The following is a 27,910-nucleotide window of genomic DNA, read 5'->3' as shown; positions in this document are numbered from 1 at the left end:
TGGTGAGGATACTAGAAAATGTTTCGATGCCTCAGTAGCAGAGATTGGCGGGAGCTCATGTGGTTCGGATTCCACGTTAATCAGCAGGTTCCATCTCATATAGCCTCGCTGCTGAAAGGGACGTTAAACTCAAAATCAACTCAACTCAGTGGTAGATCTCTTACTTCTGGCATATGGAATCCCTTGGTTCGATCCTCGGTCAGGTAACTTCGTGGTGGACATCACGTCCGTGGGTTTCCTCGGGTCACTCATTTCCTCCCACATTGCCATTCCACCGATTCTTTCCTCATCATTCACATGCCTTAATCATCGGTCTCCCTTAGTTGAAAGGGCATAATCGTGGGACGTTAAGGTGAAAGATTTCATTTCATTAAATTTTTGCTAGAAAATTTTCAGTGAATAAGAACTATCATGGAGAGAGAGTGTTATGGTCAACAGTTCAGCGTGGAATTATTTCCGTTTCCGAAGGAATTCACTTCCCTTGAAGCTTGGAGTTTCCTTGCGACTTCGAAGGCAGAACCTGAAACGTTTGTTTTACGATAAAATTTCAACAATGAATGTTCCTCTTCTTCAACCTGTTTCAAACAACCCAGTAATTCGAATACTGAATACAGATTTTGATATTAACTAATATTTATATTTATGATTAGTGTTTTTACCGCACGCTGATAGTTATCGCTGTAGGTAATTATAAACGTGTATAACTTCCCATTAATGTACATTTCTTATTTATGGACAAGTAATAGTGTCCCATCGGTTTCACAGTATTACATTTCATGCAATGAACTTTCCGAAGGATTCCGAGCTATGGATCTCTTTTTGTAATAGTAGCAATCCCTTTCCAAGGCGAATTTCCAATAATATGTTCACATCTCGGAATCTGAAATACTATAACAATTAACTCATATTCATCCCTCCCTTTTCCTTTCCTTCCAAAAGGAAATTTCCAAAAATCCTTCCTTAGTTGTACTTTACGTCAGAAACTGTGTACTACCCAAATTCAAGTCTATCCATTAAGCAATTTCACATTGGCGTTAAGCACGCAATCAGAACTTTCTTTTTATATAGAGAGATAACATCATAATTTTACATTCAAAATAAAGAAAGAAAAAGTGTTAAACAGAACATTATAATAAAATTCAGAAAACAGCAGCCAATGTAGGAATTATCAATTTGCATTATTCTTGGCACAAGGCTAGCCCTGGGCGTATTTCTTTAACTGTATTGGTTTTGGCGCAGTGAAAGGGGATACGCGAATTAGGATACCAAAATTCGAATTTAATGGTACCCAAAAATGGTCTGAGCAATTTGTCGTGTTTTTGCCATAATGTTAGTTCTTTACCTTCGAAAATTTACAGTTATTCATTTTGACACGGGGCACGAGTGACGAAGAGGGAGGTTGTGTGTAGCAGAATTCAAAAGTATTTTGGGACGGGAAACCTTAGAGATATGCTACTAAGGAGGCTTAAGATTCACATTCAGCAGTATCATGCAAAAAGTATTCGACCGATTTTGAACATTCTAGGTACAAGAGTAAATCTTGGACGTTGACAAGCTCATAGGAGTATATATTCAAGTTAGCGCGAAGTCGAAAGGGTTATCGAAGAAAAATCACGTAAAACAAGTTTAATCGATTTATTTTCGTCTCGAGTTCGCACCTTTTCCTCCTGAGGAAACTTACAGTTACTTTGCAACAATTAACGATTGGATTCACGTTACAACGTCTAAACAGATTATATCCACTGCTCATTTCCGTCAAATCCCAGTAGCAAGTTGAATCTGTGAACCGAGAACTAAGAGCTAGTAACGATGAGATGGCATGAGTGTTCACTTTTTGCCTTGAACGGACGAACCTATATGAGTATATTGTCATAGATAGAAGGAAGAAAATAATAAAGAATGCTCTGTAGCATTTTGGGTAATTATGTATTGAAATTATTTAAATGATAGAAATTCGAATGGGAAACTCAGATACTTATTGCACGTAATGTGTTTAATTAATGTTGCAAAAATATTTATACTATGTTTTTTTTTGGTTGATAGTTTCGGAGGTTAATATTCCTTCCATCACCTACAAGCTGTATGAGATGTGCACCTACAGCTTAACATGGAATCAGAACCACATAAACTCTTAATGGGAATTGAACCGAGGACTTCTACGCTGAAGCTCTGTACGCTAACCATATAGCCATGAGGGAATGTGTGATATATATATATTATTTATGAAGTACATGCTGATACGGAAGTAGAAAGCAGTTATAGCACTAGAAATGCACGTTATGCTATATAATACTTATTGCATCATTACACTCATATTTTTTGTAAGTTAATCATTTTTCAATGGAACCAGTAGTGGTCATCGTGAACAGATAGTTACGAATTACTGAAGACAATATGCTAACACTGAAACCTCTCGTGGCTATATGGTTAACACACTTGCCTTTCGCACGGGAGACCCGGGTTTAGATTTCATGTTAAGCTGTAGATCCACGTTTCACATAGTCTCGCTGCTGAAAGGGATGCTAAACTCCAATCCAATCAGGAATTATAACGATCGTCTCACTTTAAATTGTTATTCCTGAAACTACCTTGCACTTTGAATATACTCAATATTGACATAATGTATCGAGTACGTAATTAGTAAATTTAATATAATCCAGTAAAAAAGACATCCATTGTTGACACAACAACGGAAAGCACCATCATGGGTTGGCAACCTTTCCTTCATGAACAAAAGAGTGCAGAATAAGCAGATGAACCATGACGTATTTCCGCTAATATTTGTTGTTAATTTGTTTCCGCTGGGTTCCGAAGTCATAAGCTGCATATGAAACTTGCAATGGTTGTGTTTTGGATTGACATAACTATTATATTGAAAGAGAGAATTGGAATTTTTGTTGAAATTTCTGAAAGAATGAACTTCAAAGAACAAATGGGTCAAGGATGAGGGAGGAAGGGAAACATTTACATGAAAATAAAGTGAAACATACACCGGCCTATTTTTCTGTATCTAGCAGACATATTGTTTGGAAGCGAAAGTGAGAGTTTTCATTCTTGCACTTCGGTTGAGAGTCGAGCCGAGCCAAGTCTCTGCGTGGCCGAACTCTGCCACCAAATATAGTGATCTTTATTCCCTAGATGATGGGCTACTTGCCTATCAAATTTGGTTCAGGTCCGGCTAGTAATTACCGAAATATGAAGTACCACATGCAAGACAAGCAGAGCCTCTCGGTAGCCAAGCTTGACCACCAGATATAGCGATCTTTATTCCAGGATGGCGACAAACTGGAAATGTTAAGGAATTTGAGAAATCCTGAAAAAGTCATGGAATGTCGATTAGTAAAAGTAAGTTTTTAAACACATTTAAAAATGAAAATTTTAAGACTATTTGAGATGTTGAGTGATTTATTATTTTATTTTTTATTTGACAACTTCAGACGTAAAAACTTTGTGTTTTCCACTGAGGAAGTGTAATAAACTTACGTACTGCATCTATGCAAATTACCTTTTGCTTTTCGATTGTACAATGCAATATAAATTCATATTAGTGAATCGTCCACAAATTGAAGTTGGATCAACAGTGCAGTGGTTAAAATTCAGTTCGACGTACAGATAATTCCAACCTCTTTTACATTTTCGTTCGCACTAATTCCTGTTTTATCGGAGTTTCCTATTCTGCATTAAATGAAGGTAGCTTCATACAAATGAAAGGATTTTGAAATACATTTACTCGTGTTTGAGTTTGCGTGATTTCATTGTAATGTGTTTTAATCCGCAAAAAGGTTTATTATGGAAATGGTTACGAGTTTAGGAAAAGTGCTGATAAAGTTGCATTCAGCGTATGCATTAGGTCAATACCCAGTGGATAGCCAGACTAATTTCACCGGATCTTTGATCCTTAAATATGGGATACTTAAATAGATATCAGTGTATTTTTTTACTTCGTGGTTTTAATGCAATATTTACTCGTATTAATTTTTATACACTTGTAGGTACGCATTTAGTCATTCTCCATCAATAGTTATACACATAAGTGAACACCCTCATGAGGTCACCCCTCAACCTCACACCCTCAAAGTCAATGCATGAGGGTGAGGGCGAGTGAAGTGGAGGGGTTTGATGCGGCGTGAGAGTAGTGAGAGGCCGTGAAGGTGACGACGAGTCAGATTGAGGGGTGGTGAGGGGCCATGAGGGTGTGGGCGAGTGAGGTTACGGTCTGTGAGAGTGAGTGAGGTTGTCTGGTGGTGAGGGTGAGTGAGGTTGAGGACAAGTTTGTGACTTGAGGTTGAGTTAGATTCGGTGAAAGTTTCCACCTGGACTTACACATTTGTAATAATTACGATGCGTCTCATAAGATATTGTTTATTCTCATTTTGAAAATTATTCTGACATTAAAAAATATGCAATAGTTTGCGAATAACATTTATGGTACATGAATTTAACTAAAGTTTCATTTTCTCTCTTTTTGGATCAAAATGTCCAATATATTTCAGGCAAAAATTTTCTTGTAGGCCTTATATCTCGATAACTGCATATAGTGCAGCCAAACCCAAACTATCACTTAACTCAGTATGAAGTGCTTATTCCGCAAAAAATACAAAAACTCGATTTAGGGGCCGTTAAAAATGTGCCCCCTAATCCAAAACTAATTATTGGCTTAGATCGCAATCTTTTGATCCAGTTTTGGATCATTCCTAAAAATCTTATTAATAGTTCTTTGAGCCAAATGTTTGTATACATTTTTAATGCCTATACTAAATGTTCAAGTATTTATAAAAAAGAGAAAAGGAAAGATTATTTCAGAGAAGATGTCTCAAAAATATTTTGTAACTGGAATGCAAGTTTTGACAGAGGCCGTAAACATAGTTCTGGGAATTGAAGTGCGTGTCGCCATGGGGACACTTCTACTATCATCCCTCTCCAAAGATACATAATAAAAACTGGGTTTTTAAAATATTATTATTGAAGCGAGCGTTAAAGTGGCTACACAGACGGCGAGTTTGTCGCCTAGCGACTGGCAATTTGGACGATGGGCAATAAGATTGCACGAATATCCCTCTTGTATTCGTGTATGAGGCAATTTCGAACATATTGCGTGTAATCTCGTCATCGTCTGGCGATTGTTTGATCGACTGAAAAAGTTCATTTCGATGCACCAGGTTCTTGAGCGAGCTGGACATTGCCGGACGATGGGTTTGCCAGAAAAATGGCAAGTAATGTCATCGGGCGACCACGGACTTTCTCCGCACGCACAAAGCAGCCCAAGCTACATGTATCACGCAGTAGTAGACACAGTACGAGTATTCTGTGTTTTAGTTCATAGAAGAGGAAATAGAGGATGCTGCAGATTGCCTACTTGATTGTTGGGACTAGAAAAGACTCTCTCGACCGATGTCGCCTCGTGTATGACGATCTTGCGACCGACAATTTGATGCCGAGATCGCTCGGCAACCTAGTGAATCGAATGAAGTTCGCCGTTAATCAAACTTCGCCAGGCGATAACGAAATTGCCTACAATCTAGTCGAAACGGGCACATACACGAGAGACATTCGTGCAATCTTATTGCCCATCTACCTAATTACCAGTCGCTAGTGGACAAAGTCGCCGCGTGTGTGGTCACTTTTAGCAAAACTATTATTCTATTCAATTGGAACTTGAGTGTCTGTCCGTTTGTTCCATGATAACTCTCGTAAAACTTAACCAATTTTTATGAAACTTGATATGTACACTCATTTCCAAAATTGCCACATGTCTATAAATATGTTGTTGTAGGAATATAATTTGACAACGAATTCGCCCGGTATTTCTTATAATGTTAGTATGTGTATAATCGGCAAAGACATGTATCTGGCAAATTTCGTGTCAAAAGAGCAGTAAATAAGAACAATAGAACGAAAATTTTATTGCTCACTTAGCAACATTTTGTTTCACTCATTCTAATTTTCGTATTTACAATTCTTTTCCTATGAAATTTACCACAAATATACATTTCCCGATTATACACATAGTACCAGTATTAAAAGCACCCTGCAAAATCATTATCAAATTCTTACAAGAAGACAGTTATAGATATGCGACAATCATTTTGGACATAAATGTACCTGCGTTTCACTTGCAGAGATAACCCCATATTGTTTTGTTTGGAGTCGCACTCCATTGAGTAAAAGGAAGCAAAAAGTTTACACAAATACACGAAAAAAAGAAAACAAGAAAAAAAAAAAAACAATATAAACCACGTAAAAATTTTCTATTATAACAAAACTTAATGTATATTTTTTTTATGGCATGAAAAGTATGCCCACAGCTTAGAATTAAAATGTAAAAGGAATAAAAGTGTGAATTTACCCCCCTTCCCTCTTCTAATTTAAAAAGTATGTTCTTTGACAATTTTAGTTAAAAATATTCGATTTTAGAGCAATGTGACGTACATAGTCTTTGAAGCTTCTCAATGATCCCCTCTACAAGAATCTAAAATCAGTATAAAGAATAAAGCACGGAGGGAAACTTTCGAAATATTACCAGTTTTATAACATAATATGATGTATGTGTTTATTGAGGCTTTCATATTCCTACTCGCGTAGTTAGCCAATCAAGTATCAGAACTTCTCCCCATCCCGAATATTTAAATAAAAATTTTATGATAATTTTTTGTTTAAAAAAGAAAAACAGTTGAATATGATCTAATTTTTTTTCTGGGAATTTCCAATTGTCTCAATTGCTTGCAGCTGAAATGTGCCAATAATGGAAGTATACATTCTTCCTAATTTTGTATGTTTTCCTGGATATTTATGAAACACACTCATATTTTTATAAACCATTCTGTCTGTCTGAAAATAGAAACTTTTATATATATAGTTCGGGGTTAAATTACTGACAAGAAGAATACTAGCTTCAGCAATGCACGTCATCAATAGTTTAGCAATTCGCAGTGAGATGAAAAAGAGAAACTAGAATTTCATTTCAAATTACACAATGCAACATATCTGAACTGCCGCAAGATAAGAGTATGAGTTCTTTATTAAATTACAACGCTGACCACGAAAATGAAATCAGAAATGTTTAATCAGATACCGATATTTCTGAACAATATATGTCATGTATACTGTTGAGCCTGTATTTCATATAGTGAGCCGGGGGCACGGTAACAGTGGTAGAGCGCTTACTTCTGGTGCATGGGGCCCCCGGTTCGATCCCCAACCAAGTAAGTTCGTTGTGAACAACATCGTGTCTGTGAGTTTTCTTGGGGCACTCCTACAATCTCAATCCCCTTGTTGTTTCATTTATGCCAGTTGTTTCATTCTTCACTTTCTTTAGTCATCTGTCTCCGTCAGGCCAAATGGCATAACTGTAAGACGTTAAACTGGAAGATTTCATTTCATTTTCATATAGTGAGCCATATGTTGCAATTCATTGAAAACAAAGTAGCAACTTTCACGACACTTGAAAACGACTCCAGTACGGTACGTGACGAACCTCTAGCTGTATAAAATACAGATCATGCACCCAAAATAATATTTTACATTACAAAAATGACAAAACCATTATAAAAGATATCTAGAAAGCTTGAAATATTCTTACAGGTTAGAAAGTTTTCCTGGAAACCTTTCGTTTGTGGATGGACGATGAACCTTCTTGTAGGAGTGTCCAACACTCATCTGTCAAAAGCTTTGTTGATAATCTTTCCTTATATCTTATTCCATGGCAGCGATTTATTGGTGAATTCACTCACTATGTTCGTTTTTTACATCCCTGATATTATTATTATTAAAATAATTCAAATGAGAATGCAGGAAATGTGTTGTTTAGAAACATGTTGCACCTTATAGCCCTGTAACTGTCCAATATGTATTTAGGCATTTCCCTGTAATTGTTATCTCTGACGTTTCCCAAGAAATTATTGCATGTATATTCTAAGGCAAGCCAAGCTGATCTCTCAGTATCTGTTGGCAACTCTTTAAAACTCGAGTCTGAGACCCAATGAAAGTAGCTTTATTAATTTTTTCAGTACTAATTGCAGGGAAGTTTGACAGTAGGAATATAAAACGCCTGTCATTCTTGTCCATTACTTTCACGAACTTCTTCATAAAGTCCAATTTCAAATTGAACGATCGTAACAACACACTGTATTTGTCAACAAGGGGTTTATGCGTCACATTGTCTCACCAGGATTGAAGCTTTATCTCGAAGGCCACTGTTTTACTACATAATGGTCTTTTCTTGCCCTACTATCCCAGTGACACAAGAAATAGCGATATTTTGTGTAACCAATCTGCATTTCCAGCAGAAGCGTCAGAATTTTGAAATATCAGATTTTCCAGTTGTGGTTCGAATTGCGATACACTTCAGAAGTAGACTAATATTACCGCAGAATACTTTCTTTTTACTTCATTTTCCTTTAACTTTCTTTAAACTTACTTTCTGCAGAATAACTTTAGAAGTAGACTCATGTTACTTTCTTTTAACTAAATGTACTAGGCTAGTGGTATAGAAGATCTCATTACCATTATTGAAGAGACTTAATTTTTGAATAATCTTTAAATAGGCACCATTCTTCTGGGTTGTTAATCGTCTCAACTTCTATAAGCAGTCCATTTATGTCATTACAATATATCAGACTATGTTATCGAGAAAAAGGTGGAAAGACCAATTTACGGAGTGATATGCTAGTGTGTGTTGGTAGCAGTTTTATTTATTATTATTATTATTATTTAATTTTAATTTTTCAGACGAGATCCAATTCTTCTTACTCCTTTGAGAGATATAGATACCTTACAAGATTGTTCAGCTGTGCCTGAGACAATGCCTATTGTTGGGGCCGTGATGTAGATAGCGTGTAGTAAAGATATTCGCGATTTATTGCTTTGTCAGTATTTTTTCTATTTCACCTGGCAATTTGTTGATACCCTTATGATCTCCGTGTTGCTTCTAGACAAGCACAACTCACTGAACATGCTTTCATGTTGGTCAAAGCTGGATTTACTTTCTCCATTGACGAGACTCTGTTCAATTTTGTCGCTTACACAACTGCACATATCATCCAGATTTTTAACTGGGCCATACACGCTTGTCTTTTGTTGACAACATCCAATTTCTAGGTCTTCAGTTTGACCACCGACTGTCTTGAGCAGTCCATTTACAAAGGCCAAAATATCGCTATGTATGATCACTCAATCTTCTGAAAATGTCCCATATGTATTTGGGTACTGATCGTATTACAATTGTATCGTACCTCAATCCGCTCGAGTTGCACTATAGATGCTTTGTTCTTAGATCCGCCGGATTTACCATGTTGCGCCAACTAAACACTGTCCATAATCTTAGTATACGTTTGGCTGCGGGTGCATTTCGTACCATTCCTATCGCCAACTTGTATCGTGAAGTGCATGAGCCATCTTTAACTCAGCGCCGTCATCGGCTGATGCTCTATTTTGCTCATCTAAAATCAATGACACGTCATCCTTTATCTTTTGCGTTGAAAGCTGGAGAGATTGCTACTAACGTTATCAAGCATGACCCAGCGCTACCAAGCCTTTTGGAATTCGTGCTCTGGAACTTGCAGATGATTTTGCGTTGAAATTCTCCCTTTATTCCAGTTAGGCTTTATATCTACATTCTAATGGAAGACACTTTTTCCAGCTATTTGTTTCCGTCTGGCCCAGTTCAAGAAGCTCAGTACAATTCACAAATTTTACAGGAGTTTCGCTTCTTCTTACAACAGTTTCAAGACTACTGTGTTTCACTGATGGTTCCAAAGACGCTGGTTCTGTCAAATGTCTTTTTTTTTTTTTTTTTTTTTTTAACTACACGTATTTATTGTTTTAATTACACATATTTTTTTTTTTTCTTCAATATTCACTCCTGAATAGCTGCGATTTTACAAACCTTATATTATGATGTCTCTGCATTTATATACGTGGGATCGTAATCTGTTGCTATTGTCAAAGTGCTCTGAGTAGGCTCCTTGATGTGCAAAGTAAACATCCTTCCTTCTGTCCAGCAAATCATCCTATTGTATCATAGATTATTAGCGCAGAGATGTGAGGTGCAACTCTGCTGAATTCCGAGTCATGTTGACATAGCTGGTAATGAAGAGGCTGACCGTGCAGTAAAAGTTGCAGCCCTCGAAGGAAGAGAACTTCATCTCATATCCAGTCTGAATCTGTGTTTGCTATTTACTGCTCAGTTACATCAATGTTGGCAGCTCGAGTGGGACCGGGATGTCAACAATAAATTATATATACTGAAATTTGCTCGTGGTGCCTGGGTATCTGGACCATCAGCTCAAGATCTCGACAAGAGGAGCGAATTCTAACTCGACTTTGCATTGGACATTCACACTTAAAACATGGATTTCTGCTTCGTGGCAAAGACACACCGTTGTGTGCAGCTTGTGGAGTTAGAGAAAGTATTCAATATATGCATGTAGATTATCCATACGCTCAGTTTCCAGCTGACTTTACCCTACCAGCAGACTTACCAAAACTGTTCGGAGATGACGACCGCACGATTTCATAAAGTGTTTGTTCCGTCGTCACCTCTGTCCTACCTGCAGTATGATTATCTTAGTATTTATACTTAACTCTTCCTGCTTCATCCTATGTGTTTGCCCCTTGTCTATTGTAATTCGACGTATTTTTCGTTTCCAGTTCAATTGAGAATACAGACAAGTATTTGACTTTTTTTTTTTTATCTTTCATATTGGGCATTTCTTTTACCCTTGCCGCGTAGCCCCGACAAAAGAAGATTGATATGCCACTGTAACTAATTTTACTTTAGTGCTTTTGTCACAATAATCACCTCTTTTCTATGATATTTTCTTTCGTGGCAGACTTATTACTGAATCGGATATTGACGAGATGAAAAGAACGTTTGCAGTATAACACACCCACGGTGTCCATTCTGCTGGTGGTTTTGGAACTGAAGGAAAATCAGAATTCGAAACTGGCTGCATTGCGTATTCCAGATTTGAATATGAAACTGTGTTTTGATTTACTTGAGATTCCAGTTACTTTCGTTAAAGAAAAATAGGAATATGTTACATGGTCTCTAGGTTTCCTCCACAACTCTGGTACAGCAGATGGCAGATATGAAAAGATTCTGTGCAATCAGCCTCTTAAATAGCGGGAGCCATGTGACGTTCAACATTTACCCTCTCTGACGTTTGATTAAAATACAACTTGTACGTCTTTTTGACGAACGGATAAGGGAAATTTCTTTGGGACTTACTTACCACACATTAACATAAAAAGTTTGGTGAATTAGCGTACTTCCTAGACACCACTGAATACAAGAAACAAGTGCACACGCATATAAGTATTCTTCCCGTAAGAGACTTTGCACTACACAAACTTAGTAACAGACACTGCGTGATCCTACTAGCAACTGATTGACGCAAACAGAATAGAACCTTTCCGTACTGAATTACAGAATGACGCCCTTGTCAATCGTTTCTTTACAATACTTACTGATTGTGCATGTTAGGCAAAAGTTTATAAGATCAGAAGCTTTAAGTTCTTTGAATTCATGTATACGAATTGATGTGGAAAATGAAGAAAAGTTGACATTGCTGATATGAAGGTGATTAGTGTTACGGAACAGTGATGCGAGGAACAGTCTTCAGATTTTTTTTTTTCTTTATTTCTCACTGGTGTGCAAAACTTGAAACAACGTGCAAGGAGGTGTATTAAACTTCGGGGTTCTCTCTTCCTACGAGAAACGTTTACATTGATTTGGTATACATATTGCCTTTAAGGATATTAACATATCAACGAGTAACGGCTTTGAAGACTTCGGATTTTTGCCTAAATTCAGAAAGTGTCTACAGAAATTTATTCTTGAACTTTTGGGAGAAGTTATGCTATAAATTGACCACATCTGTTTCGTATTTGGATCTTAATATTTCTGCAGAATCTGATATTTGAGTGAACCGCGTAAACTCTCTCTTAGCTGCTCTAGTTCAAAATAATTGGTTAGATTTCAATAGGGCAGATAAAGTTTCAAGAATTTTGTTCGAATCCAAATTGTAAAACAATCATGAGTCAGAATCCTAAAATTGCTCAGCGTTTGGATGACTTTTGATTCAAATATTTTGGTACTTCAAAGTACAATGATTTAAGAGACATTAAAATGGTTTTCTCTTATATAAATTCAAATCTAAAATAGAAAGGATATTTTCAATCAATGCGGAATCGGTGGCGATAAATTAAAAGTATAAACTTTAGTAGTACACAGATGCGTTCTTCAATTCAGTAGGTTCTTCTGGTGGTGTTGATAAACTAGTCATAAGGAAAGTTATGTTTCAATATGCACGAAATACTTGTACTTCTTTCGTAGAAATAGCAAATCATCGACGAAAGGCAGAAGAAAAGAAACAAGAAGAAGCTGAAAGCAGAAAAATAAAGGTAATTCTTAACGAGTTTAAACCTGAGAAGACTAAGACAATATTGCGCAATATTGATGACCAAGTAAAGCATTTGAGGAACTGAAATGAATTACGTAATACTATTGATTATTTTCCCTAAAGATAGGTCGTTAATATACTGCAACCAGTTTTATGTACAGTCTTGTTTAAAAAAAAAAAAAAAAAAAAAAAAAAAACGGATTGTCAGTTCTCTTTGAGAAACCCGAGCTTTTATCTATAGTTCGAAATATATTAAACGAATGTGATTTTCTTTAAACCAAATGAGATCTTTATTCAGAGCAAAAGCATTAAAATTTTCTACGAGCGGTTTGCCAGTATATGGCCTTCTAAAGCAGGATGAGTGCAGAAGATTTTTCAACAAGACTACACACAGATCCACCTTTTTTCTGATAAGTGTCTCGGTGTGACTTTCTTTCATATATGACAAAACTTTCGTCATGTGAATGAAGTTACAGATTAAAATTTCAGGAAAGATGTTCAATTTCTTGCTTCGTGCTGGCATTTTTATTAGGTAAATGTTCTGTAGTTTCATAATAAATCACGTTATTTTTGCTCTTATATTATTCATTATTGTAATTGATTAGAGAAAAAATATATTACTTACCTAACATCCTTGTCACATTTGCTTGATATTTGTTCTCCCTTCAACATCGGATATTCTGTATGGTTAATTACGTACCAGGGAACATTTTAAAATATGTTCTGGAAAACCGGGTAAAGTCTCTGAATTTTCTTCCGTAATTTTTATCGCCACCCTGTATTCCTTAGATGATGTACTACTTGCCCCCCAAATTTGGTTTAGATTTGGACAGTAGTTATAGAGATTTAAAGTACATAGATACAGAGGGAAGACACGGTGGCTCAGTGATAGAGCGCTTACCTCTGGTGCCTGGGGTCCGTGCTTCGATCCCCGGCCAAGTAAGTGTGTGATGCACAACATTGTTCCCGTGGGTTTTCTCAGGGTACTCCCGTTTTTTCCCACTTTCTTATTTTACCAATTTTTCCATCATTGACTTGCTTTACTCATAGTCTTTCTTAGCCTAAAAAGGCATAATCGTGAGACGTTAAACTGAAAGATTTCATACTTAACTACGTACGTACGTAGTTATTTACTCGCTCCCGTATGCCTACGCCGGAAGCTAAAAATCACAGATCGGAAACTGAAAATTGATACTCATTCGATATCTATTGGTACATTAATAAAACCTAGTCTGAAAATAATTGCTATATTCTGTTACTCGGGCATCATCCCATAATATTGTCTTGGGTTTTGGCCCTCGTTCCAAACAATTTTTGACATCTTTAACCCTACTGTGGTCAGGCTCAGTTATTTAGCGTGAATAGTTGCTGCAGACTGACACTCTGCATGTAAATAAAAGAAAATGTTGAAAGCATACAACATAAATGATATTGTAAAGATCACGAGCAATTTAAATTACTTTATTGGAAGAGTATTCATGTACACTAAATACTCATTATAAAACTATTATTATATACTTTTATCACTTCGTTTATTGATTTTATTACTTGTTAAGGTATTAATATTTATTTAATATTCTTTTTGCAAGTTATTACTTATGAATGAATTACAAAAGAAGTTTTACAGATACAGTTTAATTAGGTTACTTACAAAATTGTTTATCATTTATTATTACTCAGTGTTCATATAAAACAGTGTACATATTCTTGTATTATAGTTGGAGGCGCAGAACAGTCTGTAACATTTCCCTCATGGTCATCAGTGCTGCCAAACGAGAGGTCAGAAGTGTCAATAGGAAAATGAGGAATCATGGTTTCGTGTGGCATAACTACTACTGAGGTGATAGGACCTTTCTTTTTTAATGAAAATGTAACAACGGCATCATACCAGAAACTACTAAGAGAGAAGATATTTACCGAACTTCATCCTTTAAATTTAGTTCAAAGTGATGAATTATGGTTCATGCAAGTTGGAGCATCACCTCATTGCACAAATACAACTGTAAATCTTTCGAAAGAAAAGATTGGAGATGGGATCAAGTGTCGAATGGCCACTAAGAAGTCCAGATCTTATTCCATGTGAATTTTTGTGGTGGGGATTTCGGAAACAAATTGTCCATAAAAAAAATCATGAAACAAAGTAGATGACTTGAAACAAAGAATTGTCCAGAGTATACACTCCAGATATGTTGGAGAAGGTGTAAATCGCATTTATTTATGTCTTGCTTGTTCAAGACAGCATGTTAAATAAAAGTAAGTGCAATTTGTCTGTCTTTCGCTTAGATTAATTATATCTTTAAACAATTAATGATAATGGAGCCAAAATGTGTTGTTTTTAAGAAAGAGTAAGGTTTTCTGCAGTTTATAGTGTAAGTACTTAACTTCCAGCAATTGATTCTTATTCCTCGTGATGCGTTTGTTTTTACTACAACTGTGTGTCGATAATATACGATTTCTTGACGTGTTTACATGTGCAGTACATACAAGTAGGTTATTCTGTAGGAAGTGGGATCATGCGATTACTGTGTAAAGGGCAGGAAAAATATACTGTACTTTTTTATTTTTTAAAGAATAAAGAAAACAATATTGAGACTTTAAAGTTCCCTATTAGACTTTTAATTTCTCATTACATTTTTTCCATGGTTCCTGCGACAGTTTCCATTGTCATTTTGTGTTCTGTTGCGAGCTAGTTCGGTTTAAGTGTGCAAAAATACACTGGTGACTTGTGTATTTGATTTTGTGGAACAAGAAGAGTCCTTATTGATTTTTTTTAAGCGCAAAATTCTTTGACTATATTCTAGTGACGCAGTAACAATGAAACCATATGCATAGTCTGTTACTGACGGAAGATATTCATTTACAGTAGGTTCGAGATTTAAAAAAAATCAAAACATTTTTCTACAATAATGACAAATTACACATAAATTATGAGACATATTTACCTTCTTTCTGTATGTCCCTGCAAAGGATATTTATCGTGAATTTTTATGTGATATTTGGAAGGGAGGCTGTAGCTCCATGTCACTGACACGTACAAGGCACATCGGACAATTAATTCTGTGACCTTTATGATTAGCCTGACGCTCACTGGCATTTCCAGAATAAAATTTGGAATTTTTATGAACATCCATTATCAAGGCTTCGTCCACTGTGTCCCCTAAGGTGGTGAGTGACCAAAAAAACATTTTGGGTTTGAAAAATGCATACCTTTCTACTATAATAACGCCAAATTTCTCATTAATTGACAAAAAAAAAAAAAAAAAGTTTCCCGTATGTCCTTGCTAAGGACATTTATGGTGGTGATTTCTTTGTGATTTTTGGAACGGGGTTGTAGACCCTTATCAATCACTGACACATGCAAGGAGCATAGGAGCATTAACTTTGACATTTTTGATTAATCTAACGTGTACTGGCATTCAGAAAATAAAATTTTGAATTTCGTAACGCCCATTCCTTTGATAACGCATCTCCTTTTTCGCCCATTGGCCCCGAAGGGACGGCCTTCCTCAAAATAATGTTCAATACGGATGTACTAGCATTGTGGAGGAGTGTTCTTGCATCCTGTAACAAATAATACTCATGCACCCCAAAATTCTTACCAATAATTATTGGAGAAAACTGCTTCCATAATTTAACATTGAGTCTCCCATAAACAACATTAACTTTAGTGTTTACACAAAAGGGGGTTAAACAGTGACTTTTTTTCTGATTTACTTTAGAAATTTGAAAAATTGATACATTTTGCAATAAGAATGCCAAATTTCACGTTAATAATGTAAAAACTCCATCTTCTTCTAGTGCTGTAGAAAATTACACGAATTGAGGAACTATATTTATTTATTTATTTATTGGAAATTTGGAGTTAATCTAATTAGAAGCATATTTTATTAGGTAGGAAATTAGTCATGCATCAGAATTAAGAAAGATTGTAGACAAATGTAAACATTACAAAAGCATGTTGTATGTTTATGTAATAATCCTGAGACACAAGTTTGCAAATGAAGTAATGTTGTGATGACAAGAAAGAGAATTGAGAAAATGTCATGTCATGAGTCTTTGTGAGAGTTTGTTAACAATCGCAAATTTCGGATATGTCAAAATTATCAGACTTGCAGATGTAGGATTTCTAGAGATTTCGATCACTGGATGACAATGAAGAAACCACAAGGTTTCGACAACGAAATAGGACAACAGAGATGTCATCAGATGATGCAGCGAATTTCGAAAACTGAAAAGAAGAATAACCTTGTGAAGGATGGAACCAGGATCAGTTGGAGAGCAGTTGAGGATCAGTTGAGATCGATGGATCAGAGACACGTTAAGTTCTTGATTCTCTTATAACTCAAGTAACCAGAGAAGCACTAGATGGCTGTCCAGAGTTCGAGTCCTAGTCATTGTTGAGAGACTACAGTTCCACCAAGGCTCCATTGTATGGAAGGAAGAGTTGTCCATGGAAGCAACGCAGAACCTTGAAGGTATGTGTTCCTATCTAGAACTGTTGCTAGTGATAAATAGCCAGAATCGTTGATGTTGTGATCTGATATAGTCTTGACATATCCATTCAATACACACTCCGTACAGTTGACATGAATCGTTTAGATTGAAAATACATGAGTTTTGACTTACGTAAAACTGATTTGTTATTTGCATTTATAACCTCTCGCTTATTATGCTGATCAATTAGACAATTCCTGGTCATTTCAGATAATGATCAGAGGACAACCTATCTGTGTCACTAAGCAAATCAATCCCCATATTAGGCACGACATAGTTAGGTTGGCATGGTTACAAGAGAGGTTACAAGCATTTATTATGCAAATCGATTAGACAATTCCCATCCATTTCAGATAATGGATGGAAGGTGCTTTCTTGCGTCATAATGCATCCATCCCCATCACTAAGGCACGACGCTGGGAAGTTATCAATATATATACCTAACCCCTAACCTACCACCTAACCCTATGAATAATAAAATATACATAGTAACAGAATACAAATTATTAAGTGATAAATACAAGCAAAAAGTATTTTATAAAAAATAGTAAAAAGGAAAGAGACGGAAAAAATAGGGAGTTGAAGGAAAGAATTTTAAACAATTCAATTTATTGGTCATCTGTTCCGTTTTGAAACTTCTGCTTCTGTAGCAGTAAATGTTGCACTGCACTTTTGAATTTTACAAAGTTAGGAATAGAGACAAATTTCTCAGCAAGTGTATTCCAAGCTCTTGGCGCTGACACGGAAAAGGATGCACGACGTATATTTGTTTTATAGTGGTGAAAATCAAGTTTGAATTTATTACGTGTGTAATGATTGTGTACATTAGTACGTTTAGTCAACTTATTGAACAAATAACCTGGTTCCTCAGTTTTTAAGATCCTATATATATAAAGCAAACATAATGCAAATATCGTTTATGAAACATTGTAAGAATATGCTAATTTAAAACAGGAAGTATATAAGATTTTTCTTAGTACAGAAAGCGTATTTTAACGTAGAATTTTGAACTAGTTGAATTTTCTGAGCAAGTTTCTTTTCTTTGGTAATTCGGGACCGTAAAGAGAACGCAGTAATCAAAAAGTGACCAAATTAGTGTTTGAACGAACTGTAATTTACAAGTAGCTGTGAAATCTTCGAGAAATCTGTACAAGTTGCGCAATATTCCAAATGCCTTTCTGCGTTGTGACTGAATATGGTCATCCCAGTTGAGAAATTCATTAAATATTAGCCCTAAGTTCTCGGTAACGGATACACTCGGAATTAGGGAGTCATTCAACCGCCAGTTTTATGTTGCTGTGCACAACTGACTTGAACGTTGATCACGAGCCAATTGCCGTATACACGAATTTACCAGGATTTAATTTGAGAACGTTTGAAGTACACCAAAGCCTGATTGCCGCAAGATCACTATTCATCAATGACACATCCCTTTCAAGAGTTTGACGACTTGTAGGTAGGTAAAGTTGGGTGTCATCTGCATAAAAGTGAGGTGTACAGAACCGAATAACTTTTGGTAGATCAGCAATATATAAGGCAAATAACAATGGTCCCAATATAGAACTTTGTAGGACACCAGCATTTAGAAACATCTTTTGTAATAGAAGAGAACTATTACCAGGAAGTGCAAGCCGCTGACTTCTGTCATGTAAGTATGATCTGAACCACTTTCTCGTGATGTGTGAAAAGCAATAGTATTTTAGCTAAGTTAGCAGTAAAGGATGATGTACCGTATCAAAAGCCTTGCTTATATCAAGAAGAGTAAGTAGAACGACTCTCTGCTGATCAATTTCACACAGGATATCATCAGAAATCTTAATTAATGCAGTGACTGTACTATACACTGCACGAAATCCGAACTGTAATTTAGGAAGTTGTTGATTTGAGTCTGCATAATGTAGCATTTGTTGAACAGTTTTTTTCCATAACTTTAGATAAAACCGGAAGAAGACTAATTGGCGTAAAATCATTGAAACCAGAAATAACTGATGTTTTGTTTAAGGGAATAACCCTAGCCTCTTTCCACATCTGAGGGTATACACTGGTTGATAGGGAATAATTTATAATATGGGTTAAGGGTGATATGTGTCAATGTGGACTTAATCATTTTAATGTTAATTCCATCAGCTCCCATAATGTTAGAACGAATTTTGACTATCGCATTTCTAATGTCATTGTCAGTGATTTTTATGAAAACCAAAGGGTTTTTGTATATCCTTGAAACGAATTCGTTTCGAAATTTTTAAGATTTTGAGTTAGTAGGTTGTTAGGTATTTTGATTGCATCAGTCACGCTGCAGAAATGTTTTAGTGCATTGAGATCATCGACACTGTTAAGAAATGATGAAGTATTCGCATTTCCTTGTTTACTTGAAATGCCCCAATGCTTCAGTTCATTCCAGGTTTCCCTAGTGTTCAATTTTCGCGCGCTAAACATAAAACAAAAATATGCTTTTCGCTCTTGTCTAAGAACTGATGTCGTGAAGTTTCGTAGCTCCTTATAATATGACCAGTATTCGAGATCGCCAGTACGTTTATATTTGCGGAGGGCATTGTCTCTGAGACGCATTAACAGTTTTGTGTTTGAACTCATCCAAGAAGCTCTCTTTCTTGACAGTTTCATAGTCTTAATCGGCGCCTGTTTGTCATATATAGAGATATTAGACGAGAGAAAATCAACCTTTTGGTCAATGTTTCCGATATCCCGTATAAAAGACCAATCAACATTTGCTAGGTCCTTTTCGAATTCAGTTTGGTCGAACATGGAAAAAATTCTGTATGTGACGTATTGAACTTTATCGCGTGTTTTTACCAAGATCATTAGTGTAAATGTAAGGCAGTGGTCTGATTTACCTATCGGGAACATAACATGAGATGTATGAATTATATACCTCTATAATCGGAAACACACTTAATTGTTTGCATACTTCCACAAAACATACAAACACCAAATTTTGCATACTTGTTCGTCATGGGATGTGAGTAATGGGAAAATTCCGATATCACGAAAAAGGCGACATTTTCCATGTAAATGAAGTGTCGAAATTTTTCGTCGTTTCGAAATGCTGGTTTTTAGAGTAGTTCCGCACACCATAGAAACGTCATATTTTGTCAGGCAGTGAAGCTAGGAACATAGTTTATGATAGAAAAAATAGCATTAAAATTCGTTTTCGTTTCGCGGCGCAAATCGAAAAAATGTGAAATTTGTAATGGCTGTATGTAGGACGTTGAAATTTCGAGGTGATGTTTATTCTGATGCGTAGTTTGCGAATCCGCCCTTAAACTTGAAAAAATAGTCATGTTCGGTGTAAGAAAGTGCTAGGAATGTTATAAGGGGGCGTCTAATTCTACACAACTTGTAGATATGGTGGAATCACGAAATTGCGTTCAAGTGTGTAGATTACAGGGCATGTGAGGGGAAAAATCCGACATGTTGGAAAAGTCGTCATCTTCGATTCAGAATGGCGGCTCAAAAATTTGTAACCATGAAAATTGTAAGTTGTGCTCTTGGTAGGTAAGCCAGGTTTCGCTATGTTATTAAGGACGTAGTTCAGTTTAAGTGAAGAAACAAATCATTGGAGAAGTCGCCATCTTGAATGCAAAATTGCCATATTTTTGAATTGCCTTCATTTGGACTCTTATGTGGTATATTGAGGAGAATAAAACAGAATTCAACGTAGTAAGTTAGCTCCGCGGTAAAGTGTCTGCTTTCTGAGTAGCAGGTCTGGGTTCGATTCCCCGCCGAACCTTCTTTTTTCTTAAGTTTTTTTTCTTATCACGTTGATTCGTTTTATCAAAATAGTTTCTGTTGGCATTGCGTGAACAAAATATTTTCGTTATTACAGACACAGACGAAAAGAATATATTTATACACTAACTGTTGATATCGTCTCGAAACTAGGCAGTATGTTCATGTGAAGCTTCGAGACGATACTCAACTATTTAGAAAGAAACATATGTAGCTTTAGAGATGGGGCAACACCAGTGTTTCTTTCAGAAACAATGTTCCTGAGGATCACAGTTAGTATTCCCAGGGGCACTGCTCATAGTATTCTATTTATTATTCTATTATACACGTATTATTTGGTCTCCTGCGGGGGCACTCTAAGAGCCCCAAGGAGGCTGTGTACCCCCGAAAAACATTTTGGAAAAAAAACATTGAGCATCATTTCCACGATATAGTATACAGACGAGACAAAAATACATTTTGTCTCGCGAGGATAGTGTGTGCTTCGAACCGGAAATAATTGCAAACAATCTCCCTTTTTATACTGGTCGTTTAGATAGATGCGTATACCAAGTTTGAAGTCTATACCACAACTGAAAAAGTATAAGATAACTTTTAATTACACACACACACACACACACACACACACATATATATATATATATATATATATATATATATATATATATATATATATATATATATATATACGCACATTTTGACAATTTTCTCGTTGGCAGCGTATATAGTTATAATATACGGGATACGTAGAAAAGTGCCTCTTTCGGTTCAGTAGTTTGTTTACAGGACCGGTTGGAGTGAAATGCGTTTTATAATAGACTCAACCTTATAGGCAAACAATATATGCTATGAAAATAAACTTTCAAAGAAAGAAAAAGTGAGAAAAAGATTGTTAGGAATCGAACCCAGGTCTCCGGTCCAGTAGGCTCACGTCAATCCCCTACACTACCGATTTCCTTAGATTTTTGACTTCGTTCTTACTGCTCACATAGTACTGGTACGTTGCGGCCGGCATCTGTGGGGAATTATAAACCTGTATAGTCGGAAACACACTTAATTGTTTGTATACTTCCCCAAAACATACAAACACCAAATTTTGCATACTTGTTCGCCATGTGATGTTAGTAGTGGGAAAATTCCTATATCATGAAAAAGGCGAAATTTTCCATGTAAATGAAGCGTCGAAATTTTTCGTCGTTTCGAAGTGCTGGTTTTTAGAGTAGTTCCGCAGATCATAGAAACTTCATATTTTGTCAGACAGTGAAGATAGGAACATAGCTTATGTTAGAAAAAAGAGCATTAAAATTCGTTTTGGTTTGGCGGCGCAAATCGAAAAAATGTGAAATTTGTAATGGCTGTGTCTAGGACTTTGAAATTCCGAGGTGATTTTTATTGTGATGCGTAGTTTGCGAATCCGCCCTTAAACTTGAAAAAATAGTCATATTCGGTGTAAGAAAGTGCTAGGAATGTTACAAGGTGGCGCCTAATTCTAGACAACTTGTAGATTTGGTGGAATCACGATATTACGTTCAAGTGTTTAGATTACAGCCTAACTGAGGGGAAAATTCGGACATGTTGGAAAAGTCGTTACCTTCGATTCAATATGGCGGGTCAAAAATTTGTAACCATGAAAATTGTAAGTTGTGCTCACGGTAGGTAAACCAGGATTCGCTATGTTATTAAGGACGTAATTCAGTTTAAGTGAAGAAACAAATCATTGGAGAAGTCGCCATCTTGAATGCAAAATTGTCATATTTTTTGAATTGCCTTCGTTTGGCCTCTTATGTGGTATGTTGAGGATAATAGAACACTCAGAATCCAACGCAGTGAGTTAGCTCAGTGGTAAAGCGTCTGCTTTTTAAGTTGCAGTTCTGGGGTCGATTCCCAGACCAACATTCTTTTATCCTGCGTTTTTTTCCTGATCACCGTTGCTTCGTTTTAGCAGAATAGTTTCTGTTGGTATTGCGTGAACAAAATATTTTCGTTATTACAGACATAGACGGAAAGGATATATTTATACGCTAATTGTTGAGATGGTCTCGAAACTAGGCAGTATGTTCGTGTAAAGTTTCGAGACGACAGTGAAGTATTTAAAATCAAACCTATGTAGGTTTTGAAATTGAGCATCACCAGTGTCTCTATCGGAATCAATGTTCGGGGGTGGGGGTAGTTTTACCTAGGAGGCACAACTGATAACATTCTATTTGTTATTGTATTATAGACGTATTATTTAGATCTCGCCAGGGGCGCTCTGAGGAGGCAGTGTCCCCCAAAAAGAGTCTGAAAGAAACATTGGACATCATTTTCACGATATAGTGTCCATACAAGACAACAATACATTATGCCTCGCGACAACAGTGTCTGCTTCAAACCGGAAACGATTCCAAAATATCTCTCCCCTTTCATGTTCCTCGTTAAGATACATACGTATACCAAATTTGAAGTAAATACCACAAGTGGAAGGTATAAAATATTAAACTTAAGGAAATACACACACATACAGAGACGTAGGTAGGGGGTGGGTCCTGGGGGTCCGTCCTGGGGGTCCGGACAACCTTCGAAATTCCAACTTTTGTGTAAATTTAGCCTAATTTTAGGGACAAGTTTAGGAATTTCAATATAAGATACCCTGATATTGTTTTTTTGATCCCCCCGAAAAAATTCCTGCGTACGCCACTTCACGCACACGCTCATACACACACACACACACAAATGGGCACCTCTTGGAAATTGACTCGTCGGTAGCGTACATAGTTATAATATATAAGATACGTGGAAAAATGAAATGAAATCTTTAAGTTTTACGTCCCACGCTTATGCCGGTTAGGCTAAAGGAGACGGTGATAATGAGAGATGAGTGAAATGGTGGAATGAAGAAAGTGGGAGGAAACGGGAGAACCCCGAGAAAACCCACGAGCACGATGTTTGTCCACCACAAAGTTCACTTGGCGGGGGCTGGGATCGAACCCGGGACCCCAAGCACCAGAGGTGAACGCTCTACCACTGAGCCACCGCGCCCCCCTAGATACGTGGAAAAGTGCCCCTTTCGATTTAATAGTTTTAGTTGCGGGTTCGGTTGGAATGAAATGCCGTATAAAATAGTCAAGCTTATTTTCAATCACCTGCGCTATAAAAATAAACTTCCAAAGATAGAAAAAGTGAGAGAGAAACTTGTTGGGAATCGAACCCAGATATTCAGCCCAGTAGGCTCACGTCGTTCCTCTACACTACTCAATTCCTTAGATTTGGGACTTCCTACTTACTGCTCACATAGTACTGGTACGTAGCGGCCCCGCGTGTTTGAAATTATATACCTCTATAGTCGGAAACACACTTAATTGTTTTTATACTTCCGCAAAACATAGAAACACCAAATTTTGCATATTTGTTCGTCTTGTGATGTGAGTAATGGGAAAATTCCGATATCATGAAAAAGGCGACATTTTCCATGTAAATGAAGCGTCGAAATTTTTCGTCGTTTCGAAATGCTGGTTTTTAGAGTAGTTCTGCAGACTATAGAAACGTCATATTTTGTCAGACAGTGAAGATAGGAACATAGCTTATGTTAGAAAAAAGAGCATTAAAATTCGTTTTGGTTTGGCGACGCAAATCGAAAACATGTGAAATTTGTAATGGCTGTTTCTAGGACGATGAAATTCCGAGGTGATTTTTATTCTGATGCGTAGTTTGCGAATCCGCCCTTTAACATGAAAAAATAGTCATCTTCGGTGTAAGAAAGTGCTAGGAATGTTACAAGGTGGCGCCTAATTCTAGACAACTTGCAGATATGGTAGAATCACGAAATTTCGTTCAAGTGTTTAGTCTACAGCCTAAGTGAGGGGAAAATTCGGACATGTTGGAAAAGTCGTTACCTTCGATTCAATATGGCGGGTCAAAAATTTGTAACCATGAAAATTGTAAGTTGAGCTCACGGTATGTAAACCAGGTTTCGCTATGTTATTAAGGACGTAATTCAGTTTAAGTGAAGAAACAAATCATTGGAGAAGTCGCCATCTTGAATGCAAAATTGTCATATTTTTTGAATTGCCTTCGTTTGGCCTCTTATGTGGTATGTTGAGAGTAATAGAACACTCAGAATCCAACGTAGAGAGTTAGCTCAGTGGTAAAGCGTCTGCTTTTAAGTTGCAGGTCTGGGTTCGATTCCCACACCAACATTCTTTTATCTTGCGTTTTTTCCTGATCACCGTTGCTTCGTTTAGCAAAACAGTTTCTGTTGGTATTGCGTGAACAAAATATTTTAGTTATTACAGACATAGACGGAAAGGATATATTTATACGCTAACTGTTGAGATGGTCTCAAAACTAGGCAGTATGTTCGTGTAAAGTTTCGAGACGATAGTGAAATATTTAAAATCAAACCTATGTAGATTACGAAATGGAGCATCACCTGTGTCTCTATCGGAAGCAATGTTCGGGCGGGGGGGGGGTAGTATTACCCCGGGGGCACAGCTGATAACATTCTATTTGTTATTGTATTAGAGACGTACTATTTTGATCTCGCCACGGGCGCTCTGAGGAGGCAGTGTCCCCCAAAAGGAGTCTGAAAGAAACATTGGTTATCATTTTCACGATATAGTGTCCATACAAGACAACAATACATTTTGTCTCGCGACAACAGTGTCTGCTTCAAACCGGAAACGATTCCAAAATATCTCTCTTCCCTTTCATGTTCCTCGTTAAGATACATGCGTATACCAAATTTGAAGTAAATACCACAAGTGGAAAGTATAAAATATTAATTTTAAGGTAATACACACACACAGACAGTGACGTACGCAGGGGGTGGGTCCTGGGGGTCCGGAGCACCCCCGAAATTCCAACGTTTGTGTAAATTTAGCCTAATTTTAGGGACAAGTTTAGGAATTTCAATATAGAATACCCTGATATTGAATTTGGACTCCTCCCGAAATAAATTCCTGCGTACGCCACTGCACGCACACGCTCATACACACACACACACACACACACACACAAATGGGCACCTCTTGAAAATTGTCTCGTCGGTAGCGTATATAGTTACAATATATAAGATACGTGGAAATGTGTCCTTTTCGATTTAATAGTTTTAGTTGCGGGTCCGGTTGGAATGAAAAGCCGTATATAATAGAGTCAAGTTTATTTTCAATCACCTACGCTTTAAAAAAAAAGTTTCAAAGATAGAAAAATTGAGAGAGAAACTTGTTGGGAATCGAACCCAGATCTTCAACCCAGTAGGCTCTCGTCGTTCCTCTACAGTACTCAATTCCTTAGATTTGGGACTTGCCAGAGTAGGAGTAGTAACAGAGTTATTTCTAATAAATTGTGTGCTTGTTTTCAAAGCTACACTGAAGGAATAATACCGGTTGAATTAATGTATGTCTTGGTAACAGGTGTCTGCTGTAAAGGGAAGTGAATTCCTGACGGAATAGTTTTCTAGAACTTGACACCTCGTGACAATAGCATGACCCGGGGTCTGGGGGCGGAGCCCCTATCGAGCTTTAGCGAGTTAGGTTATATCATCAACAGCTATAATGTCAAGTAGAGTTTACGAGTTTTCATTGATTCGAGTTGGTTCAGTTATTACTTAGGATAAGCCGAAGCTATCAAATATGGATTTTAAAGAATACTGTTTCAGATTTTGTTGGGTCTAAGAAGTCACAATTGCTATCACCAACAACTAACAGATTGTTGACAAGAGGATATAACTTAGATAAAAGATCTTCAACAATTTTAAGTATTGTATATGGGATATGCGGGGCGCGGTAGAGAGCAGAAATGCCCAATCGTTTGTATATGTGTTTCAATACTATATTTAAATACTAAATTTCGCTACTATCAACGACGATATCTCACTCTAACATTTAGGTTTAGTACATAACTATGCCATCACCACCCTTAAAATCTCTACCTGCTCTTAAGGCATAATAGCCAGGTAAGCTTATAGAAGCGGTACTATCTACCCAACCCTCAGTAATAATTAAAATATCAAAACCATTTTGATTTATTACATAATCTATTTAATAGTTCGTCGAGTTTTGGCAGCAGGGACCTGACATTGGCATGAGCTATTGTAAAAAGACTATAGACATTACTGGATCAGAAAAGTAGTCAGCATTTACGGCAGGGGTGTTAATCGCTGAGTCTGGAATACACTAGAATGATTCAGTTTCAGGTATCTACTAGACAGGCAACAAAATTATATTTAAAATAAATAAATAAAAATATTACCTGTAAAAATACTCGTACTGATGCTGAAGGTGAGAGGTAAAGCTCTACTGTGCTTTCTTAGAATGCACGGACACAATCTAGTGAGAGTTACGAGATTAATCGGCGACGAATAGTATGATATTGTAGGAACAAAGAAAATGAGAACATACACACACACCGTAGATCTTCAGTAGGTTCTTAGTATATTAAGTACTTTCAAAACAAAAAAAGGAACTTGACCAGATGGTGAGACACAGATTTGTGGATTCAAGTTGACGTAGCACAAATACATACGTGAAAAATAATAAAAAATAACAAAAACAATGATAAATTGGGAGTTGAGATTAATACTTAATAATAATGAAATTAGTAATAATATAGGTACGTGTTTTCCCTTCTAAAGCTCGTACAAACACACACACACACACACACACACATATATATATATATATATATATATATATATATATATATATATATATATATATATATATATATATATATAATATTGATTAGGATATATAGGCTACTGAATAATGAGATGACGTAAGGTACACATGTTCTGCTGCCAGGTGTTCACGTTCGCCAGTTCAACATTAGTAGCTTTGTAGAATTTCCGTTCTTCCACTTTGATAATTCTAATAATCCACCTGTAACATAATTTCCCACATATGCCACAGGTAGAAGTAATTCACCTGTAACACGCAGGTCTCATGTATATTACATGTACATGTGATCAACGTTTAACATGCATGTAATCCAGGCAAACTGCATGCTACATGTGGCTCCCATGTACATGTTACCTACATGTCTCTTCTGCCGTATATAGACATGGAACGTACATGTCTTATGCGTGTACAACACCTGTGGCATGCAAATTTATGCACACTTAATGCGATGTACTTTACATGTATATTCCGCTCACACGCCCACTAATTCGCTAACACCTGTATTTCACATGTATTTAACATGTCAATTACGTTTTGTATGAAATGAAAAGCAGCTGTCGTCAGATCCTCATGAGGTAACGTTATGTCAACTACATGGAATATGCCGGTTAC

The 27,910-nt window shown here is 36.6% G+C and overlaps 1 long non-coding RNA gene across 2 annotated transcripts in view; it reads left to right on the top strand.

The window, feature by feature from the left end:
• Positions 1-15,170, top strand: part of LOC145673920 (uncharacterized) — a 43,432-nt gene extending 28,262 nt beyond the window's left edge. The window contains exon 4 of one of the 2 annotated variants that reach the window (XR_014128848.1): positions 14,120-15,170. This is a non-coding gene — a long non-coding RNA (uncharacterized LOC145673920). The remainder of the gene's footprint in view (positions 1-14,119) is intronic. The other variant, XR_014128847.1, reaches the window with a different exon arrangement.
• Positions 15,171-27,910: the final 12,740 nt, after the last annotated feature.

Source organism: Thermobia domestica, chromosome 17, assembly GCF_964235325.1.
Source record: "Thermobia domestica chromosome 17, izTheDome1.hap1.1, whole genome shotgun sequence".
In the NCBI taxonomy this organism is placed as follows: domain Eukaryota; kingdom Metazoa; phylum Arthropoda; class Insecta; order Zygentoma; family Lepismatidae; genus Thermobia; species Thermobia domestica.
Note: the sequence above shows the minus strand (reverse complement) of the source record. Positions and strands in the feature narration are given on the sequence as shown.